At 41.5% G+C, this 26429-nt stretch overlaps 1 protein-coding gene and 1 pseudogene across 2 annotated transcripts in view; both read right to left on the bottom strand.

Moving 5' to 3' along the window:
• The window catches only part of LSAMP (limbic system associated membrane protein), an 838713-nt gene that overhangs the window by 725304 nt on the left and 86980 nt on the right, over positions 1-26429 (bottom strand). The gene's annotated exons all lie outside the window — the stretch shown is intronic.
• LOC130359815 (U2 spliceosomal RNA) lies at positions 16007-16167 on the bottom strand (annotated as a pseudogene).

Below are 26429 nucleotides of genomic sequence, written 5' to 3'. Positions count from 1 at the left end.
GCGCACGGATGAGCGGCCGAAGTCATCATCGCGTCGTGGCGGTCCGTCTCCACAGCGGGGGGTTAAAACCAGATGATTATCATACAGATTAAAGGGGGGGGGGGGGGAGGAAAAAACTAAAAAAAAAAAAAATTCTTCCATGGCCTGTAGAAGAAATTCATCCTTATGTCTTGTGTGACTGATCCGCCGCCTCTTGTGATCTTTAGAGACGAGAGAGGAGCCGGTGATTGGCAGATCTCATGATTATCGCACATTAAAGCCGAGCTTCTTAAAGGGACGGTGACCTGACTTCTTATTCATTGCTTAGTGAATTGCATAAAGGCGGCATTACAGACTATAAAGAATCCTCTTGAGAATGCCATTATGACAGGTTGTCTGAAAAACCCAAAATTCCTGCAGCTTTTTTTTTTCCTAGCTACAGCGCCACCGCTCTTGTCTGCAGGTTGCATCAGGTATTGCAGCTTCTTCCCATTCTAGTTAAAGGGGTACTCTGATTAAAAACTTTTTTTTTTTTTTTTAAATCAACTGGTGCCAGAAAGTTAAATTACTTCTATTAAAAAAATCTTAATCCTTCCTGTACTTATTAGCTGCTGAATACTACAGTGGAAATTATTTTCCGTTTGAAACACAGAGCTCTCTGCTGACATCATGAGCACAGTGCTCTCTGCTGACATCTCTGTCCATTTTAGGAACTGTCCAAAATAGGAGAAAATCCCCATAGCAAACATATGCTGCTCTGGACAGTTCCTAAAATGGACAGAGGTGTCAGCAGAGAGCACTGTGCTCGTGATGTCTGCAGAGAACTCTGTGTTTCAAAAAGAAAAGAATTTCCGCTGTAGTATTCAGCAGCTAATAAGTACAGGAAGGATTAAGATTTTTTTTAATAGAAGTAATTTACAAATCTGTTTAACTTTCTGGCACCAGTTGATTTAAAAAAAAAATAAAAATTCACCGGAGTACCCCTTTAACAGGGCTGAGAATAGTCATAATATACATAAATTGCTAAATTGAGCAGCATTTGTATGATTAATTCAGTGCTTTCCAATCAGGGTGCCTCCAGCTGTTGCAAAACTACAACTCCCAGCATGCCCGGACAGCCTTCGGCTGTCCGGGCATGCTGGGAGTTGTAGTTTTGCAACAGCTGGAGGTACACTGGTTGGGAAACATTGTATTAAAGTGCACCTGTCATATTACTCAGTAGGTCATGCAGTTGCTTAACATGTTTTTTTTATATGTCTAGCTTCTGTATTTGGCTCCAAATCCCTCCGTTCTGCTGCTCACTCATTCTGAAATACACTGTTTAGGAAGAGGCGTGTCCCATGCAAGTGCTGAACCCGCCCTCACTTACCATGCATTCACTTCCTCCCTGAATCTGCTGTGCTGTGCTGTCTCTCTTCATCCAATCACTGCATGCTGCTCTGTAACCCCCTCCTCTCTGTTTTCATGCAGCAGTTTGATAGGACAGGAGTGAGCACAGATGAGCGCTAGTCCCGCCCTCACTTCCTGGCCTGGCTGAGACAAAGATAATGATGCAGCCGGACAGGATTATGTTCTGGATGGTATGGGGACCCCTAGTGGTCATTTATTTATTTATTTATTTATTTATTTTAACCTCGATCTCTAAGCAGGTAAAAAAAATAAAATTATGAAAAATATTAGAAAGTTGAATGTTTTGCCAAGAAGTTCAACATATAAAAATATTTTGATTCAGACAGTGCTCACTTACATATTTTGCAAATGTTGCACTCCACTCGAATGAGGTCATTTCTTAACATGTCCAACTGTTTTACATTAATTTTTTTGCCTGTTGGGCACACTGTGCCAAGTGCAGTTGATGTGAGGGCGAGACTAGTGCTCACTCCTGTCCTATCAGACTGCAGCATGAAAACCGAGAGGAGGGGGTAACAGAGTACCATGCTGTGATTGGAAGTGAAGAGGCACAGCACAGCAGACTCAGGGAGGAAATTAATGCATGGTTGCATGGTTGGGCTGGCTCAGTGCTTGCCTAGGGCACGCCCCTTCCTGAGCAGTGAATGGCAGAATGAGTGAGCAGCAGATTAGAGGGATTTGACCTAGTAGGACCTAGTAAGGAACATATAGAAGCATTATTTATATCTGTGGTATGACAGGTACACTTTAAAGGGGTACTCTGCCCCTAGACATCTTATTCCCGATCAAAAGGATAGGGGATAAGATGTCTGATTGCGGATTGCGGTCCCCGCGATCTCTTTGCAGCACCTAGCGTTCATTTAAAGGGGTACTCCACTGCCCCAGCGTTTGGAACATTTTCTTCCATTCTTCCAAACACTTGGAGCGGGCGTCGGGGGATCGTGACATCACGGCCACACCCTTCACGACCATCACGCCCCCTCCTATGGACTTGCATTGAGGGGGTGTGGCGTGACAACACGAGGGGCGTGGCCATCACATCACGACCCCCCTCTGCCCCCTTCAAGCGGGCGTCGGGATTGTCACATCACGGCCACGCCCTTCACGACCATCACGCCCCCTCCTATGGACTTGCATTGAGGGCGTGTGGCGTGACATCACGAGGGGCGTGGCCGTCACATCACGAACCCCCCCCCCCCCCCTCCGCCCCCTCCAAGCGTTTGGAACAAAATGTTCCAAACGCTGGGGCAGTGGAGTACCCCTTTAAGGACAATAACTTTAGGTGGAGACGTACCTATAGGTGGCACTAGAGAGACAGTTTTTGTTTCCGTATGATATTGGATGCATAAGGTGCTATTGGACAATTTGTTTCTACGCGTGCCATATTACAGAGCCATACCCCTCCCGATAACGCCATCGCGCTCCGAGCTCTAAGAGGATTAGCACTAAAACTTTTATACAATTCATTTTGGTCTTGAATAAGAAAAGAAAGAAAAAAAGACTTAATGAAAGTCCAAGAAATGTGTCAGCCGACGGATAAAACGCAAGAGAAAATAAAATAAAAAAACTGAAAAAAAAAAAACTAAATAAAAAAAACCTTCTTCCCCGAAATATAAAGCATGCATTAGCCGCCTCGCAATTTCCTTTCCTTCCCGCAAAAAAAAAAATACTGTGATTAAAATGGCCGAACAAAAGAGATGAATTCCGAACCCATTTGTTTGAAATTGTATTTTTCCCCTTTTTTTTTATTTTTTTTATCGAGTTTAATTAATCTATTTCTTCTACTATCTGCTCCACGCCGCCAGACTTCATCAAAGCGCCGGGAAAATGATCTCATTAAAACGCGCGCCGTGTCCTGGGAGTTCTCCATAATCAAATATTTTCTGCTTTTTCACCCCAAATCTAACGCTCTCTCTCGAATTATGGGAGTCCGGACCTCGCGTCCCGGCAGTGTTAGGGCTGGATGCGGCTCCGCCACATTGTTGATATTTCCGTAGATTTTAATAAACATAGATCTTATTTTTTTTTAACTCTTCCAGTCCGTCTTATCTTTACGTCAATCTCCTTCCAAAGCCTCCAAGTAATTTTAGCGTTTCCCATCTAAATCCCTTCCGCGCCGCGCTCCAACTCTTAATTAAGAGCGGGCCGAGCGATCTATTGTATCACCTCCTGAAAGATCAGGCTAAATGGCTTGCCACCGAAATCCCCTGTAATTAATTACTATCTCCAGAGCACTTGCCTCCCCCTGACCCGCACCGAGCCGCCACATTTACTCTTTGACTTAAAGTAATTACTTTTTACTGCTGGATGTTATGTACCTGATACTGTGGATGAGGCAGGAGCATGGAGTAATCTATAGAGAACATGGTCTCTCTGCTGGACACACCAAGAATAATACTACTATAATACTGCCTCCTATATACAAGAATATTACTACTATAATACTGCCTCCTATATACAAGAATATAACTACTATAATACTGCTCCTATATACAAGAATATAACTACTATAATACTGCTCCTATATACAAGAATATAACTACTATAATACTGCTCCTATATACAAGAATATAACTACTATAATACTGCCTCCTATATACAAGAATATAACTACTATAATACTGCCTCCTATATACAAGAATATAACTACTATAATACTGCCTCCTATATACAAGAATATAACTACTATAATACTGCCTCCTATATACAAGAATATAACTACTATAATACTGCTCCTATATACAAGAATATAACTACTATAATACAGCTCTCTATATACAAGAATATAACTACTATAATACTGCTCCTATATACAAGAATATAACTACTATAATACTGCTCCTATATACAAGAATATAACTACTATAATACTGCTCCTATATACAAGAATATAACTACTATAATACTGCCTCCTATATACAAGAATATAAATACTATAATACTGCCCCTATGTACAAGAATATAACTACAATAATACTGCTCCTATATACAAGAATATAACTACTATAATACTGCTCCTATATACAAGAATATAACTACTATAATACTGCTCCTATATACAAGAATATAACTACTATAATACTGCTCCTATATACAAGAATATAACTACTATTATACTGCTCCTATATGCAAGAATATAACTACTTTTACCCCCGATGTAGATCTTGTGGTTTATGTAGAGAATGTATAAAATAAAAATGATCGATGGAGAAAGAATCGGATGCCAGTGATATCTCAGGAGGCATTGATGGACTATACATATCTATATATATATATATAGTCGGCCCAGTGCTGCCCGATCCCCTGGAGAAGTGTAATTGAAAATTCCAGTCAGTAACATCTCATCTTGGCTCCATCCATCATCATGTCAACCAGAGTACTGTACGTTCGGGAGATGTGTCCCACTAAACCGAGGGGCCCGGTGTCTCTGGATGACAAGACTCCGAGGCTTATTGACTACCCGCCTGGCATTGTTGGAGAATCCTCTTGTTGACTGTTGAGGAGCATTTTTCCAGCAATGAACAGGTCAAGCTGCACAAAGTCTACGGTGGCGTCTGCCAGGAGACATGGAGCGACACGCTCATCATACATCATAATTAGGAGCGATGGGACGGACAGGGAGCGCCTTAATTCAATTGTCTCGAATGGAGGACAAAGAGCTCTGTCACTACCCATCCTGACATCGTAACAAGGCAGCTGTCTCCGGCCTCCGCGTCTGCTACTTCCCTCACTCTCCAGACTCCGCCATTGCTGTCTGTCTTCCTTTCCTCTTCCTCAAATCTCAAAATTAAGGATATCGCTGACTTTTCAGTACTTGGCATCTATACCGGTTTAGAGTTCCATCCAGTCAAGAAGTCTTAGGCGTGAACAAGATCTTCTCATGGACATGGGTATTTCCTGTCTGAGTTTCTTACCTCTAATTACAAGTCCCAGGATCCCTTGTTTGTAAGTGTGAGGTCACTTTTCCCCTTCCACACATCAGCCACCTCAACCATTGAAGCACATTTAGGAGAATTCCCTGCAGCCCTGTGAAGAATGATCTTCCTCCCACCCAGCAGTCGCTCCACCCATTGAAGCACAGACAGGCTCCCTTTGCACACCTGACTAGTGATGTAATGTCCCGGGCCGCACTGCAACCTGTGAAAACCTGAGACGACACTCATTTTGTATGCTGTTAAAAATAAACATTGGGGCAAAGATCACATAGGAAATGTGAGACCAACATGAAACACAGGTACAGACACTATATTAGGAACTGCACTAACTTTATAGCCTCTGTAGCATAGTCAAATAAAAAATTTCCTGGAATACTCCTTTAATACTGGCCATACTGTCGACCAACAGCTATTTCTACCGAACCTCACATCTCTACCGATCCCCATATGCATGTGAAACGGGACAACTCTGGTGGCAACTTACTGTCTCAGATATGTTGAACTATAACGTGCCCTACTCCTCCTTAACATCATTGGAAGAATCAGGAGGCCCCCAAATCTATAACATTTTTGACCAATCCCACCAAAATAGGTGGGATTGGAAATGTTCAATGTATATGACCAGCTTAAAGGGGTATTCCGGGCAAATAATATTTTATACCTATCCAAAGGATAGGGGATAAGGTGTCTGATCGCGGGGTGCCCACTGCTGAGATCCTACGTGATCTCCCTGCAGCACCCGCATTCTATGAGTGTTGTCTCTGAACTTTCCCAACTTGCTTTGAGGCCCGAGACAATACATCAGAAATCAGGTGGTGAAAGGGAGTGTGGCTGCTTCATCTTTTGTGTGTAAAGCCGGCCTCCTGATGATGTCACACATGTGCATCCATCATTCCTGTTGAGCAGCATAGGCCATATTCGTATTTGCAATATTTTGCAAATATATGGACGAATATACATCCTGTGTTCGCGAATTTCGCTTATTCATTCATTTTTTTTTCCCATGCAAAATTTGTAATCAAATTTGACAAATGCGCATGCGCGATTATATCTTTCAACTAACTACTTTCCTATTGGTTGCTGGGGATATTGCTAACCTCTGATAACTGTATTTGCATCATTCTCATTGGCCCACAATCTAAAAGAAGGGAGGGATCAGTGTCCTCTGGTGCCAATATTTGCGAATTTTCGCATATTGGCTTATACGAAATATTCGCGCTCACACAGTAAATAATCTTCAAGCCTTCTTTTGAACCACAACCAGGAAGCAGGGAGGGATATAGTATTTGTCATTACGTATGTATATGTATGTATATATTATATATATATATAGCTTTATTCTAAATATTCGCAAAATCACAAAGTGCTCATATTCGCGATAAAAATTTGCAGTTCGAATATTCGCGCTCAACACTATTCATCATCACACAGATCCACGGCTTGTGTGTCAGGTGATCTTGGGGAAATCATGTGATCAAAGGGAGGGTGGCTGTGCTGCAATGGTGTGGTAACTGATGTGTTAGAGGAAAATGAGTCTCCTCCCACCTTGAAACAAAGGATCCTGGGGATTGTAGTCTGAGGGAGGCCACAGAAACAAAAAGCAACCAGTTATCCAAATTAACCAGCAGTGTGATGGGGAAACAGGACACGGCCATTTACCACCAACACAAGCACAAGATTCTTGGTAAGCATGTCCATTACTGTATGACACTTAATTACTAAAGTCACCTTATGTAGGATAACCCCTTTAAAGGGGTACTCCGCTGCTCAGCATTTGGGACAAACTGTTCCAAACGCTGGAACCGGCGCCGGGAGCTTGTTGTCATAGCCCCACCCCCTCATGATGGCATGCCCCGCCCCCTCAATGCAAGTCTGTGGGAGGGGGCGTGACAGTAGTCATGCCCCCTCCCATAGATTTGCATCTAGGGGTGGAGCATGACATCATGAGGGTGTGGGGCTATGATGTCATAAGCTCCCGGCACCTGCTCTAGCATTCGGAACAGTTTGTTCCAAACGCTGAGCAGCGGAGTACCCCTTTAAGTTTAACTTGTACTTGCCAACGTACTTGCTTTTGCCAGGACAGTGCCTCAAACCACTTTGTAAGTGGGTGTTGTTGTTTTTTTGGGAAACCCATCCAAAAGGGTTAAATGTCCCGATTTGGCCTCTGGAAATCTTGGCAACCATGTGAGCCATGTCTCTGATGCACCATCATATTACTATGTGAGTTTTCAATAGGACTGGAGTAAACCTATGGGGGATTAGATCTTTCTGGTTGGACTGTGTTTGTTTTTTTTTTTTTTTTTTTTTTGCATACTAAAGTTAAAGGAGTACTCTGGTGGAAAACTTTATTATTATTTTTTTTATCAACTGGTTTCAAAAAGTTAAACAGATTTGTAAATTACTTCAATTACAAAATCTTAATCCTTCCAGTACTTTTTAGCTGCTGAATACTACAGAGGAGATTATTTTCTTTTTGGAACACAGAGCTCTCTGCTGACATCACGAGCCCAGTGCTCTCTGCTGACATCTCTGTCCATTTTAGGAACTGTCCAGAGAAGCATAAGTTTTCTATGGGAATTTTCTCCTACTCTGGACAGTTCCTAAAATGGACAGAGATGTCAGCAGAGAGCACTGTGCTCGTGATGTCAGCAGAGAGCTCTGTGTTCCAAAAAAAGAAAATAATTTCCTCTGTAGTATTTAGCAGCTAAAAAGTACTGGAAGGATTAAGATTTTTTTATAGAAGTAATTTGCAAATCTGTTTCACTTTCTTGATTAAAAAAATAAAAAAAAGTTTTCCACCGGAGTACTCCTTAAACATTTTTTGAAAAAGACCCTTTTTTTTTAATTTTTTTTTTTTGCAACAATATTGTGACTTTTTAACCTTTGTAGCTTTCATGGCACTTTCAAATAGAGAGTTTGAGGGTGTGTTCACACGCTATTTGTTCTTGCGGGTTTTCCGATGCGTATTTGAAAGTGGGCGGGCTCTTCTCGGCTGTCCCTAGCAGATTTTCTGCGGCAGAATTTACGCTGCGGAAAATCTGCAGCAGTCCCTACTTACTTCAATGGGGCTTTTCCACAGCGTAAATTCCTCCGTGGAAAATCTGCTGCGGACAGCCGGGAATAGCCCGCCCACTTTCAAATACGCATCGGAAAACCCGCAAAAACAAATAGCGTGTGAACGCACCCGTAGCTTACAATACTCAGGGGTTTTACTATAATTCACACACAAAAAATTGTCGTAAATTATAGGGAAAATGCATGCCAGCTGGTAGTTGGCATATGTCTCGGCGCGTGGCACGTGAACAGTGAAAGATGTGCCAAATGTATTAGGAGACATCCATCTATTAATACATTTGAGGCATCTTACGCAAGTGCATCTTTTTTGTTTAGACTGGAGTATGAAACGTCGGTTTCAATAAATTCCCCCCTGTGAGTCCTACAGGGTTACAAAAATAGTCGTCTAAAATTGGTTCCCAGCCAGATATAACAATGTCGAAACAATGAGAAGTGGATCAATAAAACAAATGAAAGTCATTGGAATCTCTCCCGTATGTAAAAATAAACCCTCATGTGCTCACCATGGTTCTAGAAAGCCCTAATATCTAAAAATCGGAAAAATTCAAGACCCAAAAAATCTAAAGACCTGTTACCAAAATCGAAATGACCAATACTCAAACTAAAGATTCAGTTTGAAACCAAATGTTCCGAATGCTGAAGCCGGCGCCGGGAGCTCGTGACGTCATACCCCCGCCCCCTCATGATGTCACGCCCCACCCCCTCAATGCAAGTCTATGGGAGGGGGCGTGACGGCAGTCACGCCCCCTCCCATAGACTTGCATTGAGGAGGTGGGGCGTGACATCACGAGGGGGCGGGGGTAGGACGTCACAAGCTCCCGGCGCTGGCTCCAGCGTTGGGAACAGTTTGTTCCAAACTCTGAGCAGCGGAGTACCCCTTTAAGTGGTCGCAAAGAATTTGGTTCACATTTTCACTCTTCACATACACCAAAAAGCTAAGCTAAGTCTGGGTCGGTGTAGTTTAGAGACTTTTTAGTGGTTTTGCGCCTTTTTTCTTTTCTTTGCCATTGGACAAAAAGGCGCAGTTCATAAAACCCGTCCATATCATGGGTATTGCCAAAATCTGTAGATTTCAACTCAAAATCAGCAGAAATATGGAAAACAAAAAGGTACAAAAAAAAAGGACACTTGCACCAAAATAGCGCCAAATATAGATGGGGAAAAAAAAAAAAAAAAGTAAACACAATGATAAATGGTGGTCACAGTGCCTAAAAATCGAAATGACCATTTCCAAAAAAATCTAAAGAAAAGATATCTTAAAATTCAAGACACAAACATCTAAAAACCTGTTTAAAAAATCCAAATAACCAATGATCGATGATCTAAAGACCCAATTCACAAAAATGTAAATGCCTGTTGCCAAAAAAAACTAAAGTTTTCTAAAATTCTAAAGTCCCAATGCCAAGAAATCGAACATGAAACATAATAAAATATAAAGAACAAATATCCAAAAATCTAAAAAGCCTATACCCTACACATACACATAGGTCAAGCATATCAGTCTATTGACTATGACTAATGGCACCTAGTTGCCTGAAACGCGTCGGACTTTAACATTTGTCATCCTGATGCTTTGCTGTATTTGTTGTACTATTTAATTTTTATTTATTTTTTTAATAAAGAAAACTTTATTTTTTGGAACTGGCGGAGGAAGAATTCTGTTATTCTGGAGGCCGACACCATTAGAGCGTTCCTGGACATCTGTGCCTCAATTATTACTTGGATTTATTTGGACTTTAAACAGCCTAGCCTATATATATATATATATATATAAAATCCCCAAATATTAGGACCAAAAATCTAAAGACCTAATACCCAAAAATGGAAATGCCCAATACCAGCCTCAAAAGTTTAAAGCCCCAGTATCCTAATATCTTAAGATCTGATATCCACCATTCGATGTAAAAAAACAGTCATGAGACTTAAAGGGGTACTCCGCCCCTAGACATCTTATGGATAGGGGATAAGATGTCTGATCACGGGGGGGTCCCGCCGCTGGGGAACCCCGCACCGTCAGACTTCTGATGCACGGAGCGAACTTCACTCCGTGTCGGGTGACTGGCGATGCGGGGTGGAGGCTCGTGATGTTACGGTCACGCCCCCTTGTGATGTCACGGCCATGCCCCCTCAATGCAAGTCTATGGGAGGGGGCGTGACGGCCGTCACGCCCCCTCCCATAGACTTGCATTGAGGGGGCGCAGTCGTGACCCCACGAGCCTCCGGCTGCACCCAACGCTCTTAACAAATGCCCAGTGCAGCAGTGAGATCGGAAGTTTAGGAAGTTTTAATAGCTGTTGGGATCATCTGGGAGACACTGATAAAGCAAATCTGAATTGTTCCCCGGGGTCTGGTAACTACTGCCATGAGGGCAACTCGTCAATGAGTATTTTTTTTGTTATTCCTACAATGTTCTGTTGTGTTTTTCTGAATGTTCTTCTAGGTTCAGATGAACGAGAATTGGTCATTCTACCGGTGCCTCATCCAAGAAGACATTTTTGGCCAATTTACCCCACAGTCTTATAGTCGGTGAAGAGTAGGAACCTATCATTCTAGTACTAGTTTGAGATTTACATATACTCTGATTTACTACTCGGTGGAGTCGGTGAATGATTTGTTGACCGATCCAGTTACCGATCCTGCCAAGTGACTTGACCAATGGTTTCCTAATACACAGTCTGATCAATCTGACCCCGGCTTTGTTCTTGGTCTAAACACCTTTTGTAATATTTTTAATTATAGAGGAGAAGAGTCTAACCCCTTTCAAAAGTTGCTGTCGGGGAGTTTGCAAAGGGGGATTTCTCTATTGAATTCATGATGCAATTAAATAAGTAAGGCTAGGTTCACATTGCCATTGACTCCGTCAGCAATTACTTCGTGTTAAAGGGGTACTCCACTGAAAAACATTTGTTTAAATCAACTGGTGCCAGAAAGTTAAACAGATTTGTAAATTACTTCTATTAAAAAATCTTAATCCTTTCAGTACTTAAGAGCTTCTGAAGTTAAGGTTGTTCTTTTCTGTCTAAGTGCTCTCTGATGACACCTGTCTCGGGAAACTCCCAGTTTGCTATGGGGATTTGCTTCTAAACTGGGCGTTTCCCGAGACAGGTGTCATCAGAGAGCACTTAGACAGAAAAGAACAACCTTAACTTCAGAAGCTCATAAGTACTGAAGGGGTTAAGATTTTTTAATAAAAGTAATTTACAAATCTGTTTAACTTTCTGGAACCAGTTGATTGATATATATATATATATATATATATATAAATGTTTTCCTGGATAACCTCTTTAATCCTTCCAGTACTTATCAGCTGCTTTATGCTCCACAGGAAGTTCTTTTCTTTTTGAATTTCCTTTCAGTGCTCTCTGCTGACACCTCTGTCCATTTTAGAAACTGTCCAGAGCAGGGTAGGTTTGCTATGGGAATTTGCTCCTACTCTGGACAGCTCCTAAAATGGACAGAGGTGTCAGCAGAGAGCACTCTGGTCAGACAGAAAGGAAATTTAAAAAGAAAAGAACTTCCTGTGAAGCATACAACAGCTGATGAGTACTGGAAGGATTAAGATTTTTAAGTAATTTACAAGCTGTATAACCAGTTAAAAAAAAAAAAAAGGTTTTGTACCCCTTTAATACACACACACACATATATATTGTTCATTTCTTCTGGACAATATAGGTGTTTTTAACATTGCGCTTCAGATATATTTTTCTTTTAATTTTTATACATTAGAAAAGAGGCTGTAAGGACCCCCTCCTTACAGCCTCTTTTCACAAATGCCCAAAGGGCACAATCCCCCCAATTGTGCCCTTTGGGCATTTGTGTTTCTGGTTTACATATACCCTCTACCCTGACACAGTGACACATTTTGTGACTTTTTGAGGTGACGCAGACCTCAGCCGCATAAGAGAACAACAGCATAATTGTATATTCAGACAGTGCAGTTTGTCGTAAAAAAAAAAAAAATGTTTTTTGCTTAAATTTTTTTTTCATGATTTAGCAAAAAAACAAAAAACAACAAAAATAAAACAGTCCTTGGCCACATAGCATGAACCACAGCAAAACCTGAATATTCAGTATGTCAATAGTGCTGGTGTAGACTTTATATTGGAAAGTACAGTGGAACAGTGTTTGAGAAAATTCTCAACAGGCTGCAGTTCACATCACCACCACTGGGTGGCCACACAGAAACAAACAGCACACACACCTCCTGACAGAGTAATGTAAAATCACGATTCTTTTTGTTTTTTTTTGCATTATGTTGAGCCAGTCATCTGCTACCAGTGTGCCTCCAGCTGTTGCAAAACTACAACTTCCTGCATGCCTGGACAGCCCTTGGCTGTCCGGGCATGAAGGAAGTTGTAGCTTTGCAACAGCTGGAGACACACTGTTTGAAAAACAGGAATTTCTCCTGATACAAGTTTGGTACATTATTGCAACTCGCTGCTATTCACATCATAACCACCGGGTGGCCAGGTATATAGTAGGCACATATAGCATAAACAACTCCCGACAGAGTATTGCAAAATCAGTGATTCCAGAGCCTAAAGGCCCATACGGCTCAGTCATACAGTTTAGTGTTTTCCAAAGAGTGCGTCTTCAGCTTTTGAAAAACTATGACTCCCAGCATGCCCGGACAGCCTTTGACTGTCCGGGCATGCTGGGAGTCGTAGTTTTGCAACAATTTCTAATGATGCTTATGATTACAATTTCTCATGATACAAGTTTAATACATTATTGCAACCTGCTGCAATTCACATTTTAACCACTAGTTGACCAAATATACCATAGACAACTCCTGACGGAGTATTGCAGTTATAGTTTTGAAACAGGTGAAAACTGTGAGTGAAACGGAGCCGCAGTACCAGATTTGGCCACTAAAGTGGCGCTATTTCCTGGCAGAAAGTGGCGATGTCTTCTTCTATATCTCTTTGTGTAATAAAGTAATATTATTATTATTATTATTATTTTTTATATATATATATATATATATATATATATATATATATACAGATCCTCTTTAAGCATCTTGAAAAAAAGAAAATAAAAAAATATTTATTAAAGTATGCTAAAGACGTCCCCATAAAAAGGCGGTGAAATCAGATTAAGGAAAGTACTAAGGTGAGCGAGATTTATAACAAAGCAATAAATCTAATTACAACTGTGGTGTTTTATTTTATTTTTAATTTTATTTTTTCCTCCCATTGAAAAGTTAATTATAATTAATTTTACACAGCATATTAAAACCGTAATGACTGTGCCTTATAAAAATGTGCGAGGAATGTAGAAAGCCGCATCTCGACGAATACGCCGATCCGGTATAATTATTCCGGAGAATTCTCTGCAGACTTTTAGCTCCGCAGCGTCCTCCCAGACAGCTCATTTTCTTTCTGTTCCCAAATTAAAAGGATGTATTAAATAATGTATTATGTTACATCCTATTCAGACGGATTAAAACAGAATGAGGGAATGCGCCATTTAATGAGTGTACCTGCAAAAAAAAGTTTAAAGGGACGGTGAAAACTGATAGAGAATTCGGAATGGCCCCGGATGCGAACTCGGATCACAAAGCGGAGAGGGCCGGCTCTCCCTATAGGAAAAATAGGCAGCTGCCTAGAGCGCCTTCTTGATGGGGGCGCCGCTCTGCCTGCCACGCTACCCCTGCTCGTACTATAATAATCATAACCACCTCCAAGGCAGATAGGGGCGATCGCTAGGGTCAGGTTTAGGGATCGACCGATATCGATTTTTTTTTTTAGGGCCGATAATCTGCGACCTTTCGGGCCGATAGCCGATAATTTATACCTATATTCCGGTATAAGTTATCGGCTATTCCCCCCCCCCCACCCCCGGCCTTGCAGATGAATGATTTAAAGTTAGGCCTGAGGTGGTTGGGAGTGGTTGGGAGTGGCCTAGATAGTTAGGCCTGACATGTGGCCTAAGTAGTAAGGCCTTACATAGGCTAGGGAAGTAATGTCTAAGGTCTGGCCTAGCTAATGAGTCTTGGATGTGGTTTGGATGGGATGTGGTTTCAACTGGCTCCGGAAAGTTAAACAGATTTGTAAATTACTTCCATTAAAAAATCTTAATTCTTCCAATAGTTATTAGCTTCTGTCTAACTGCTCAATGATGATGTCATGTCCCGGGAGCTGTGCATAATGGGAGAATATCCCTTGCATGATGGGAAAATATCCCCATAGGAGCTGGACAGCTCCTGGGATGTGAGTCATCAGAAAGCAGTTAGACAGAAAACAGCAACTCAACTTCAGAAGCTAATAACTATTGGAAGGATTAAGATTTTTTTAATAGAAGTAATTTACAAATCTGTTTAACTTTCCGGAGCCAGTTGATATATAAAAAAAAAGTTTTTGCCTGGAATACCCCTTTAAACAGATTTGTAAATCACTTCTATTAAAAAATCTTAATCCTTCCAATACTTTTTAGAGGCTGTATACTAAAGAGAAATCCAAAAAAGAAAAGCATTTCCTCTGATGTCATGGCCACGGTGCTCTCTGCTGACCTCTGCTGTCCATTTTAGGAACTGTCCAGAGCAGCATATGTTTGCTATGGGGATTTTCTTCTGCTCTGGACAGTTCCTGAAATGGACAGCAGAGGTCAGCAGGGAGCACTGTGCTCGTGATATCAGAGGATATACATTTCTTTTTTGGATTTCTCTTTAGTATACAGCCCCTAAAAAGTACTGGAAGGATTAAGATTTTTTTAATAGAAGTGATTTACAAATATGTTTAACTTTCTGGTACTAGTTGATTTAAAAAAAAAAAAAAAAAAAAAAAAAAAAGGTTTCCGTGGGAATACCCCTTTAAGTGTGGCCTAAGTCATAAAGCCTGAAATAGGCTATGTAAATTAGGTCTGAGGTGTGGCCTAGATGGCGAATCCTGGGATGTGGCCTGTGTTTTCTTTTTTTTTTTTATAAGCCGAGGAACGTGTTCTCGATTCACCCAAAGTGCAAGAAAAAGTGCAAACGTGTTACACTAAAAAAACATGCACAAAGGATGCGGTCTATCGCAAGCCCTTCTCCGATAGGAGAGAGGCCCCCGAACAAACCCACCCTTCACCTCCGGACCAAAAGGTACCTGTGAAGTTCCAGGTTCGATGTCCCTTTTCGCCGAAGCTACTAGGGGACCACAAATGCTCCCGGCATCCCCCTTGGCGTTAGCCAAGGTATCTGCTCGCAGAGCCGATAACGGTAGGTACCCTGCCTAAGCAGGAGTACCCGGGGTGTTTGCAGGGAGGTGCGGAACCTAATGGCCACACACACCTCCCCTAGACCGCCAGGAGGGACACCCAGAGGGGCTACCGCATCCTGACAAATCCTGTGGACACACAACACGCAAAAAGTGACACAGTGAGACAAAAAGGAAATAAATAAGTGAATGTGCAGATATACTGCCCGGACATCCGGCCGGATCTATAAAAATGTCTCTGATCCTAGCCAGAGGGCCGGGAATCAAGAGGTGAGTGCCACAAGGTGAAGAGATTATGGTGCCCGTGCTTCCACTCAGTGAGTTTCGGCACCTCAGGGTCACCACTCCCCGAGGCACAAAAGTACCTCGGCTCTAGACCCTCTCAGCCTCATGGCGAGACCCGGAGGGAACAGGTCACATCGGGGCAGCCGTCGAGCTGATTCCTCAGAACCAGCCCCGGAATGCCCTGGTACACCTGCTCCCTACCATGCAGCGCCCATCCCCACCAGCATGAAAACTGATAAGAACAGATACTACACTTGATCTTAGCCAAAAGGCCGAGAAGCAACCAGGGGTGCCTCCAGCTGTTGCAAAACTAAAACTCCCAACATGTTGGACTATATAGTAGTATAAAGTATAGGTCAGTGTTTCCCAACCAGGGGTGCCTCCAGCTGTTGCAAAACTACAACTCCCAACATGTTGGGCTACATAGTAGAATATAGTATAGGTCAATGTTTCCCAATCAGGGGCGCCTCCAGCTGTTGCATAACTACAACTCCCAGCATGCCCGGACAGCCAACAGCTGTCCGGGCATGCTGGGAGTTGTAGTTTTGCAACAGCTGGAGGCACTCTGGTTGTAAAACACTGGTATAGGATATGGTGCAACATTCCGGAAGCTGGGGCATTGGTTGGATAAATACCCGCCATTGCGTTGCCGATATTTTTAATATATAATTCCCGGCAGGGTGGCCAAAATACCGGCTGTGCCTCTGTATGTAAAGAAGTGTGACCTAAATTTGATCTTCATGATATGCAAGTGCCAACTACTCTAGAGTATGACCCCCATGTAAGGCCCTACTATGTAGCTGTCCGAATGAGGACAATAGGACAAACCCCACCCCTGAGTACTGAAGACACACCCCTTCATCTACAACAGTGTTGTAGATTAGGGGGTGTGTCCTCAGTACTCAGGGGTGGGGTTTATCCCCATCCTCTATCTATCTACATATATATATTTCATGTACTGGATGATCTTTCTCATCTAGTATTTGGGGGGCAGGTGGGAGAATCATAATTTTTCACATCAGGTAACAGATAGGCCCCAGCATTCCCCGGGGGAGACTCCATGAGGAGACACAATAACATTATTACAAAGCTTTACACCGCACCATGAGAAGACAGACATTGGCGTGCTGGAGCTGGCACATAGGTGGCCATTGTACCGACACACAATAGACTAACACGTTGTATCTGTGCAGCTGTGTGATACAGCGAGATGAAATCCTTTGATTGCCAGGAACCTGATACACTTCTGCTTCTCATTCCCCGTACGAGGGATCACAGGGTGACATTTATAGACTGAGGAAATGTCGCGTCCTTAGTCACCGCTTCAGAACATTATAAGCTGAGGACGAGGGGAAAAACAATGTCCTTCAATACAGAAGAACATAGGAATGTAGCAGAGCTGAGTCTGCGTCATGGGGTGTAATAGCAGGAAGGTATTGGTAGTTTTCTTTTCATCTTTAGTTATTCAAGTCAAGGGTTAAAAAAAATCTATCCAATATCTATCTATCTCATATCTATCTATCTATCTCATATCTATCTATCTATCTCATATCTATCTATATATCTCATATCTATCTCATATCTATCTATCTATCTATCTCATATCTATCTATCTCATATCTATCTATCTATCTCATATCTATCTATCTCATATCTATCTATCTCATATCTATCTATCTATCTCATATCTATCTATCTATCTCATATCTATCTATCTATCTCATATCTATCTATCTATCTATCTCATATCTATCTATCTATCTCATATCTATCTCATATCTATCTATCTCATGTCTATCTCATATCTATCTATCTCATATACATCTATCTATCTATCTATCTAATTTCTATCTCATATCTATCTATCTATCTCATATCTATCTATCTCATATATATCTATCTATCTATCTATCTATCTCATATCTATCTATCTCATATCTATCTATCTATCTCATATCTATCTATCTATCTCATATCTATCTATCTATCTCATATCTATCTATCTCATATCTATCTATCTACAAGAAGGAGAATACAGCAGCGCACTACTAGCACAGATGAAACATGAAATGCTATATTGCTACAATGAAAAATGGAAAACTGAGGCGCTTCGCTCACCATTTGGCCAAATAGTTTGGACCATCCCACCACCTGCTTGTGTATATTGAGCCTAGCAGCGTGCACCTGTATGCCGGGTCCATGCAGTAGTTTGGTATCATTATGTGCTGCCAACTTATCCTTGTTTGTGTTATACATATGGGGGAGTGATTAGCTCCATGTTGGTTCCTGCCCCCCCCCCCCCCCCCACCCATCTCTATAAGGTGCTGGATGTCTCAGACCTTACAAGCCTGATAACTGATTGCACAGAGGCATATTCACAGTGTAGGGTCCATCCCAATGAGGTCACCTTATCGTGGTGGGATGGTCCAAGCTATTTGGCCAAATGGTGAGTGAAGCACCTCAATTTGTCATTGTAGCAATATAGCATTTCATGTTTTATCTGTATCTTTGTGCTAGCAGTGTGCTGCTGTACATTATCTATTATATCTTTATCTCTTATATTCCATCTGCCTATCTATCAATATAGCAAAATATTTGATTGGTTTGGGTCCAAATGTTCAGACCCCGACCGATCAATAGAATGAGCTGGGAGAGAAGTGCGCAGCTGTACGCTTCTCTCCCCACTCTGACAGTCCCATAGACTTACATTATGATGACACAGAGCGGGGAAAGAATGTGCTAAAAATGGTTCATTCTAATGATCAACCGGGATCTCATCATCTTAACCGGACCGAGAAAAACTTGTTATAAGCTTCTACCCCATACCAAAAGTTGTTTTATTTATTAATCATGACAGTGCCCATATAATGTGCCCCCCTCACGTTTACCTCTTCTTATTGCCCATATATTCTGCCCCCCTCACGTTTACCTCTTCTTATTGCCCATATAATGTGCCCCCCTCACGTTTACCTCTTCTTATTGCCCATATAATCTGCCCCCCCCTCACGTTTACCTCTTCTTATTGCCCATATAATCTGCCCCCCTCACATTTACCTCTTCTTATTGCCCATATAATCTGCCCCCTCACGTTTACCTCTTCTTATTGCCCATATAATCTGCCCCCCTCACGTTTACCTCTTCTCATTGCCCATATAATCTGCCCCCCTCATGTTTACCTCTTCTTATTGCCCATATAATCTGCCCCCCTCACGTTTACCTCTTCTCATTGCCCATATAATCTGCCCCCTCACGTTTACCTCTTCTCATTGCCCATATAATCTGCCCCCCTCACGTTTACCTCTTCTTATTGCCCATATATTCTGCCCCCCCTCACATTTACCTCTTCTTATTGCCCATATAATCTGCCCCCCTCACATTTACCTCTTCTTATTGCCCATATAATCTGCCCCCTCACATTTACCTCTTCTTATTGCCCATATAATCTGCCCCCCTCACGTTTACCTCTTCTTATTGCCCATATAATCTGCCCCCCTCACGTTTACCTCTTCTTATTGCCCATATAATCTGCCCCCCCCTCACGTTTACCTCTTCTTATTGCCGATATAATCTGCCCCCCCCTCACATTTACCTCTTCTTATTGCCCATATAATCTGCCCCCTCACATTTACCTCTTCTTATTGCCCATATAATCTGCCCCCTCACATTTACCTCTTCTTATTGCCCATATAATCTGCCCCCTCACGTTTACCTCTTCTTATTGCCCATATAATCTGCCCCCCTCACGTTTACCTCTTCTTATTGCCCATATAATCTGCCCCCCCTCACGTTTACCTCTTCTTATTGCCCATATAATCTGCCCCCCCCTCACATTTACCTCTTCTTATTGCCCATATAATCTGCCCCCTCACATTTACCTCTTCTTATTGCCCATATAATCTGCCCCCCCTCACATTTACCTCTTCTTATTGCCCATATAATCTGCCCCCCTCACATTTACCTCTTCTTATTGCCCATATAATCTGCCCCCTCACATTTACCTCTTCTTATTGCCCATATAATCTGCCCCCCTCACGTTTACCTCTTCTTATTGCCCATATAATCTGCCCCCCTCACGTTTACCTCTTCTTATCGCCCATATAATCTGCCCCCCTCACGTTTACCTCTTCTTATTGCCCATATAATCTGCCCCCCTCACATTTACCTCTTCTTATTGCCCATATAATCTGCCCCCCCTCACGTTTACCTCTTCTTATTGCCCATATAATCTGCCCCCCTCACGTTTACCTCTTCTTATTGCCCATATAATCTGCCCCCCTCACGTTTACCTCTTCTTATTGCCCATATAATCTGCCCCCCTCACGTTTACCTCTTCTTATTGCCCATATAATCTGCCCCCCTCACGTTTACCTCTTCTTATTGCCCATATAATCTGCCCCCCTCACATTTACCTCTTCTTATTGCCCATATAATCTGCCCCCCCTCACGTTTACCTCTTCTTATTGCCCATATAATCTGCTCCCCCTCACATTTACCTCTTCTTATTGCCCATATAATCTGCCCCCCTCACATTTACCTCTTCTTATTGCCCATATAATCTGCCCCCCTCACGTTTACCTCTTCTTATTGCCCACCCCTGGCTTCTATTAATCCTAGATGACTTGTAAGGACTCTCCTCTTGGACAATTCAGCTTCTTCTGGGTCTTGGTGACGCCCGGATTCTCAGATCTGCAGCAGATTTCAGCCCCTCTTGTTTGCAGAACATTCCTCTGCAGGAGGATGAGACCCCGTCCTCTGCTATCTTCCCCCTGGGGCAGTGTTTACCAAACAGGAAAGAGTTTATCTTGTTGTTTTGTTACAATGTATCGGATAATCTCTTTTTATTATTAATGATGTGGGGGTCAAGGGTCATTCATGCCAATTGTTCTGGTGCAGAATTCTCCTTGGAAAGTTCCGTATTTCTCAACCAGTGTGTCTTCAACCAACGGCTGTCCGGGCATGCTGGGAGTTATAGTTTTGCAACTGCTGGAGGCACCCTGGTTGAGAAATGGCGTCATTACCATAGACTGCAGGGGATGTACAAAACACTACAATTTATGGACAACTAGATGGGGACCTCAATGGGTCCTTTGCTTGTCCATTGGAAGTTTTGCAGAAGCACCTACCTATTTCACATCTATCCTATCTATCTATCTATCTATCTATCTACCTCATATCTATCTATCGATCTATCTATCTCATATCTATCTATCTATCTCATATCTATCTCATATCTATCTATCGATCTATCTATCTATCTCATATCTATCTATCTCATATCTATCTATCTATCTATCTATCTATCTATCTATATATCTATATCTCATATCTATCTATCTATCTATCTCATATCCATCTATCTCATATCTATCTATCTATCTATCTATCTATATCTCATATCTATATATCTAATATCTATCTATCTCTCATATCTATCTATCTCATATCTATCTATCTATCTATCTATCTCATATCTATCTCATATCTATCTATCTATCTATCTATATATCTATATCTCATATCTATCTATCTATCTATCTCATATCCATCTATCTCATATCTATCTATCTATCTATATCTCATATCTATCTATCTAATATCTATCTATCTATATCTCATATCTATCTATCTCATATCTATCTATCTATCTATCTATCTATCTATCTATCTATCTATCTATCTCATATCTACCTATCTATCTCATATCCATCTATCTGTCTCATATATCTATCTATCTATTCATCTCTCATATATCTATCTATCTATTTATCTCTCATCTATCTATCTATCTATCTATCTATCTATCTATCTATTTATCTCTCATATCTATCTATCTATTATCTATGAGTGATAAACCCCTACACTACAATTGATAGACGACAAGATGGTGACAGTAATGGGCCCTTTGCCTGTTGCCCACTGCCCATTTTTTTTTAAGTGCATTCTGGGAGTTGTAATTCTGCAGTAATGCCTAGAACAATGGGGTATACAGAGTCCATCCCGCATCCATGTGTAGTAGCGGAGTACAGAGGTAGCCATCACATTCATACTCGGGGGCTTGGTATCACAGAAGACCCCGGTATAATCAGTCAGAGCAGGCGGTAGGTCGGGGCCTATTAAAGCTTTTGTATTGGAGCCCAATAGCTTGAGGTTCTGCCTCCTTGTATCATTACCTCCAGAAATGACTCCGGTCCCTTCACTGCCCAAATGGGATCGTAACGGGAAGACTGTAAATGAGCAGCGACGTTCCCATCTGTGCGGCTGCTATCACTACAGAAGGCGGCAGTGTTATACTGGGGTATATGAGAATGTATCTATAAAGTGGAGTCTAGAACCGCCTGTCTCTGGGGGGCACATGGCCCCAACCCCCCTAGAGTAACACAAAGCCCCCTATTGTTCCTATTCTGTACTATAGCTGTTTACTGCTCTTCAGGGTCATCATCTTCAGGGGAATGAATAGGATACAATGTCAGCGGTATTCACCAATACACAACGACGCACAGATGAGAAATACTTGGAATGTTCTATTGACAAACTGGTATTCAGGCATTAATGTAACCAGTTATATAACGAGAGGCATGGAGATGGGTTATGCTTGTAATACCAAGACCAACCACATGCTGTGCTGTTTACTTGTAATACCAAGACCAACCACATGCTGTGCTGTTTACTTGTAATACCAAGACCAACCACATGCTGTGCTGTTTACTTGTAATACCAAGACCAACCACATGCTGTGCTGTTTACTTGTAATACCAAGAATAACCACATGCTGTGCTGTTTACTTGTAATACCAAGACCAACCACATGCTGTGCTGTTTACTTGTAATACCAAGACCAACCACATGCTGTGCTGTTTACTTGTAATACCAAGACTAACCACATGCTGTGCTGTTTACTTGTAATACCAAGACCAACCACATGCTGTGCTGTTTACTTGTAATACCAAGACTAACCACATGTTGTGCTGTTTACTTGTAATACCAAGACCAACCACATGCTGTGCTGTTTACTTGTAATACCAAGACTAACCACATGCTGTGCTGTTTACTTGTAATACCAGGACCAACCACATGCTGTGCTGTTTACCTGTAATACCAAGACCAACCACATGCTGTGCTGTTTACTTGTAATACCAAGACTAACCACATGTTGTGCTGTTTACTTGTAATACCAAGACTAACCACATGCTGTGCTGTTTACTTGTAATACCAAGACTAACCACATGCTGTGCTGTGCTGTTTACTTGTAATACCAAGACTAACCACATGCTGTGCTGTTTACTTGTAATACCAGGACCAACCACATGCTGTGCTGTTTACCTGTAATACCAAGACCAACCACATGCTGTGCTGTTTACTTGTAATACCAAGAATAACCACATGCTGTGCTGTTTACTTGTAATACCAAGACCAACCACATGCTGTGCTGTTTACTTGTAATACTAAGACTAACCACATGCTGTGCTGTTTACTTGTAATACCAAGAATAACCACATGCTGTGCTGTTTACTTGTAATACCAAGACAAACCACATGCTGTGCTGTTTACTTGTAATACCAAGACTAACCACATGCTGTGCTGTTTACTTGTAATACCAAGACTAACCACATGTTGTGCTGTTTACTTGTAATACCAAGACTAACCACATGCTGTGCTGTTTACTTGTAATACCAAGACTAACCACATGCTGTGCTGTTTACTTGTAATACCAAGGCTAACCACACGCTGTGCTGTTTACTTGTAATACCAAGATTAACCACATGCTGTGCTGTTTACTTGTAATACAAAGACTAACCACATGCTGTGCTGTTTACTTGTAATACCAAGACCAACCACATGCTGTACTATTTACTTGTAATACCAAGACTAACCTAATGGTGTGCTGTTTACTTGTAATACCAAGACTAACCACATGCTGTGCTGTTTACTTGTAATACCAAGACTAACCACATGCTGTGCTGTTTACTTGTAATACCAAGACTAACCACATGCTGTGCTGTTTACTTGTAATACCAAGAATAACCACATGCTGTGCTGTTTACTTGTAATACCAAGACTAACCACATGCTGTGCTGTTTACTTGTAATACCAAGACTAACCACATGCTGTGCTGTTTACTTGTAATACCAGGACTAACCTAATGGTGTGCTGTGTACTTGTAATACCAAGAATAACCACATGCTGTGCTGTTTACTTGTAATACCTAGACTAACCTAATGTTGTGCTGTTTACTTGTAATACCAAGACTAACCACATGCTGTGCTGTTTACTTGTAATACCAGGAGAGACCACACGTTGTGCTGTAAAAAAGAAACATTCTTACAATCTTAAAGGGGTACTCCGTTTGAAAACTTTATTTTTATTTTTTTTAAATCAACTGGTGCCAGAAAGTTAAACAGATTTGTAAATTACTTCTATTGAAAAATATTAATCCTTCCAGTACTTATTAGCTGCTGAATACTACAGAAGAAATTATTTTTGTTTTGGAACACTCTGGAGCTCTCTGCTGACATCACGGGCACAGTGCTCTCTGCTGACATCTCTGTTCATTTTAGGAACTGTCCAGAACAGCATTTGTTTTCTATGGTGATTTTCTCCTACTCTTGACTGTGAGAGCACTGTGGTCATGATGTCAGCAGAGAGCACTGTGTTCCAAACAGAAAATAATTTCCTCTTTAGTATTCAGCAGCTAATAAGTACTGAAAGGATTAAGATTTTTTAATAGAAGTCATTTACTAATTTGTTTAACTTTCTGGCACCAGTAGATAAAAAAAAAAAAGTTTCCCACCAGAGAACCCCTTTAAAGCGGTACTCCACTGGTCAGAGTTTGGAACAAACTGTTCTGAACGCTGGAGCCGGCCCCGGGAGCTCGTGACATCATAGCCTCACCCCCTCATGGTGTCTCGCCCCGCCCCCCGCAATGTAAGTCTATGGGAGGGGACGTGACAGTTGTCACGCCCCCACCCATGGACTTGCATTGAGGGGGCATGGCGTTACACCATAAGGGGGCGGGGCTATGACGTCACGCGCTCCCGGCTCCAGCGTTCAGAACAGTTTGTTCCAAACGCTGAGCAGCAGAGTACCCCTTTAAAGTTGTATTCTGATGTCAAATAGAAAAATTTGAAATGATGCACACTTTTCGGGGGTTCTGCTATATAGTTTAACCCACAAAATGATTGATATTGTTCATTGATAATAATAACTCATAAAAAGAACACAATTCCTATTAGCACCACATGACGATATTATCTAGGCACTCCATTTGTCACATAACTTTTGGCACCGAATGGCGGTATTATTTAAGCAGTGAAAATCTTATTCATTCAGAAAGCATCGTAGAAGTTGGCCTGTGGCTTTAACAGTTTAAAGGGGTACTCCACTGGTAAACTTTGATTTTTAAATCAACTGGTGCCAGAAAGTTAAACAGGTTTGTAAATTATTTCTATGAAAAAAAAAAAAATCTTAATCCTTCCAGTACTTATCAGCTGCTGTTATGATTCACAGGAAGTTCTTTTCTTTTTGAATTTCCTTTCTGCCTGACCACAGTGTTCTTTGCTGACACCTCTGTCCATTTTAGGGGCTGTCCTGAGCAGGAGAGGTTTTCTATGTGGATTTGCTCCTACTCTGGACAGTTCCTGACATGGACAGAGGTGTCAGCAGAGAGCACTGTGGTCAGATAGAAAGGAAATTCAAAAAGAAAATAACTTCCTGTGGATCATAACAGTAGCTGAAAAGTACTGGAAGGATTAAGATTTTTTAATAGAAGTAATTTACAAATCTGTTTAACTTTCTGGCACCAGTTGATTTAAAAAATAAAATGTTTTCCAGTGGAGTACCCCTTTAAACACCAACAAATCTCCTCTTTAGGCAGCCTACTGTGAACTTCCTTTCAGCTAAAGTAATAGTGCGGTATTCATCACTTGCGTAGTATAAGGTACTATTATTTCATCACTCCATTTGTCACCGGTCTACTGTAAACTGGAGATTTTTGTGTTGCTTGTGCACCACATGGCGATACTATTTACCAGAAAGTTTTACAGATTTGTAAATTACTTCTATTAAAAAAAAAAATCTTAATCCTTCCAGTACTTATCAGCTGCTGTTATGATCCACAGGAAGTTCTTTTCTTTTGGAATTTCCTTTCTGCCTGACCACAGTGCTCTCTGCTTACACCTCTGTCCATTTTAGGAACTGTCCAGAACAGGATAGGTTTTCTATGGTGATTTGCTCCTACTCTGGACAGTTCCTAAAATGGACAGAGGTGTCAGCAGAGAGCACTGTGTTCAGACAGAAAAGTACAACTCAACTTCCTCTGGAGCCTACAGCAGCTGATAAGTACTGGAAGGACTAAGATTTTTTATTAGAAGTCATTTACAAATCTGTTAAACTTTCTGGCACCAGTTCATTTAAAAAAAAACAAAAAAAAAACAACAAAATTTCCAGCGGAGTACCCCTTTAAACGCCAACAAATCTCCACTTTAGGCAGCCTACTGTGAAATTCCTTTCAGCTAAAGTAATAGTGCGGTATTCATCACTTGCGTATTATA

Source organism: Hyla sarda, chromosome 2, assembly GCF_029499605.1.
Source record: "Hyla sarda isolate aHylSar1 chromosome 2, aHylSar1.hap1, whole genome shotgun sequence".
NCBI lineage: Eukaryota > Metazoa > Chordata > Amphibia > Anura > Hylidae > Hyla > Hyla sarda.
This window is presented reverse-complemented; position numbering and strand designations above follow the sequence as displayed.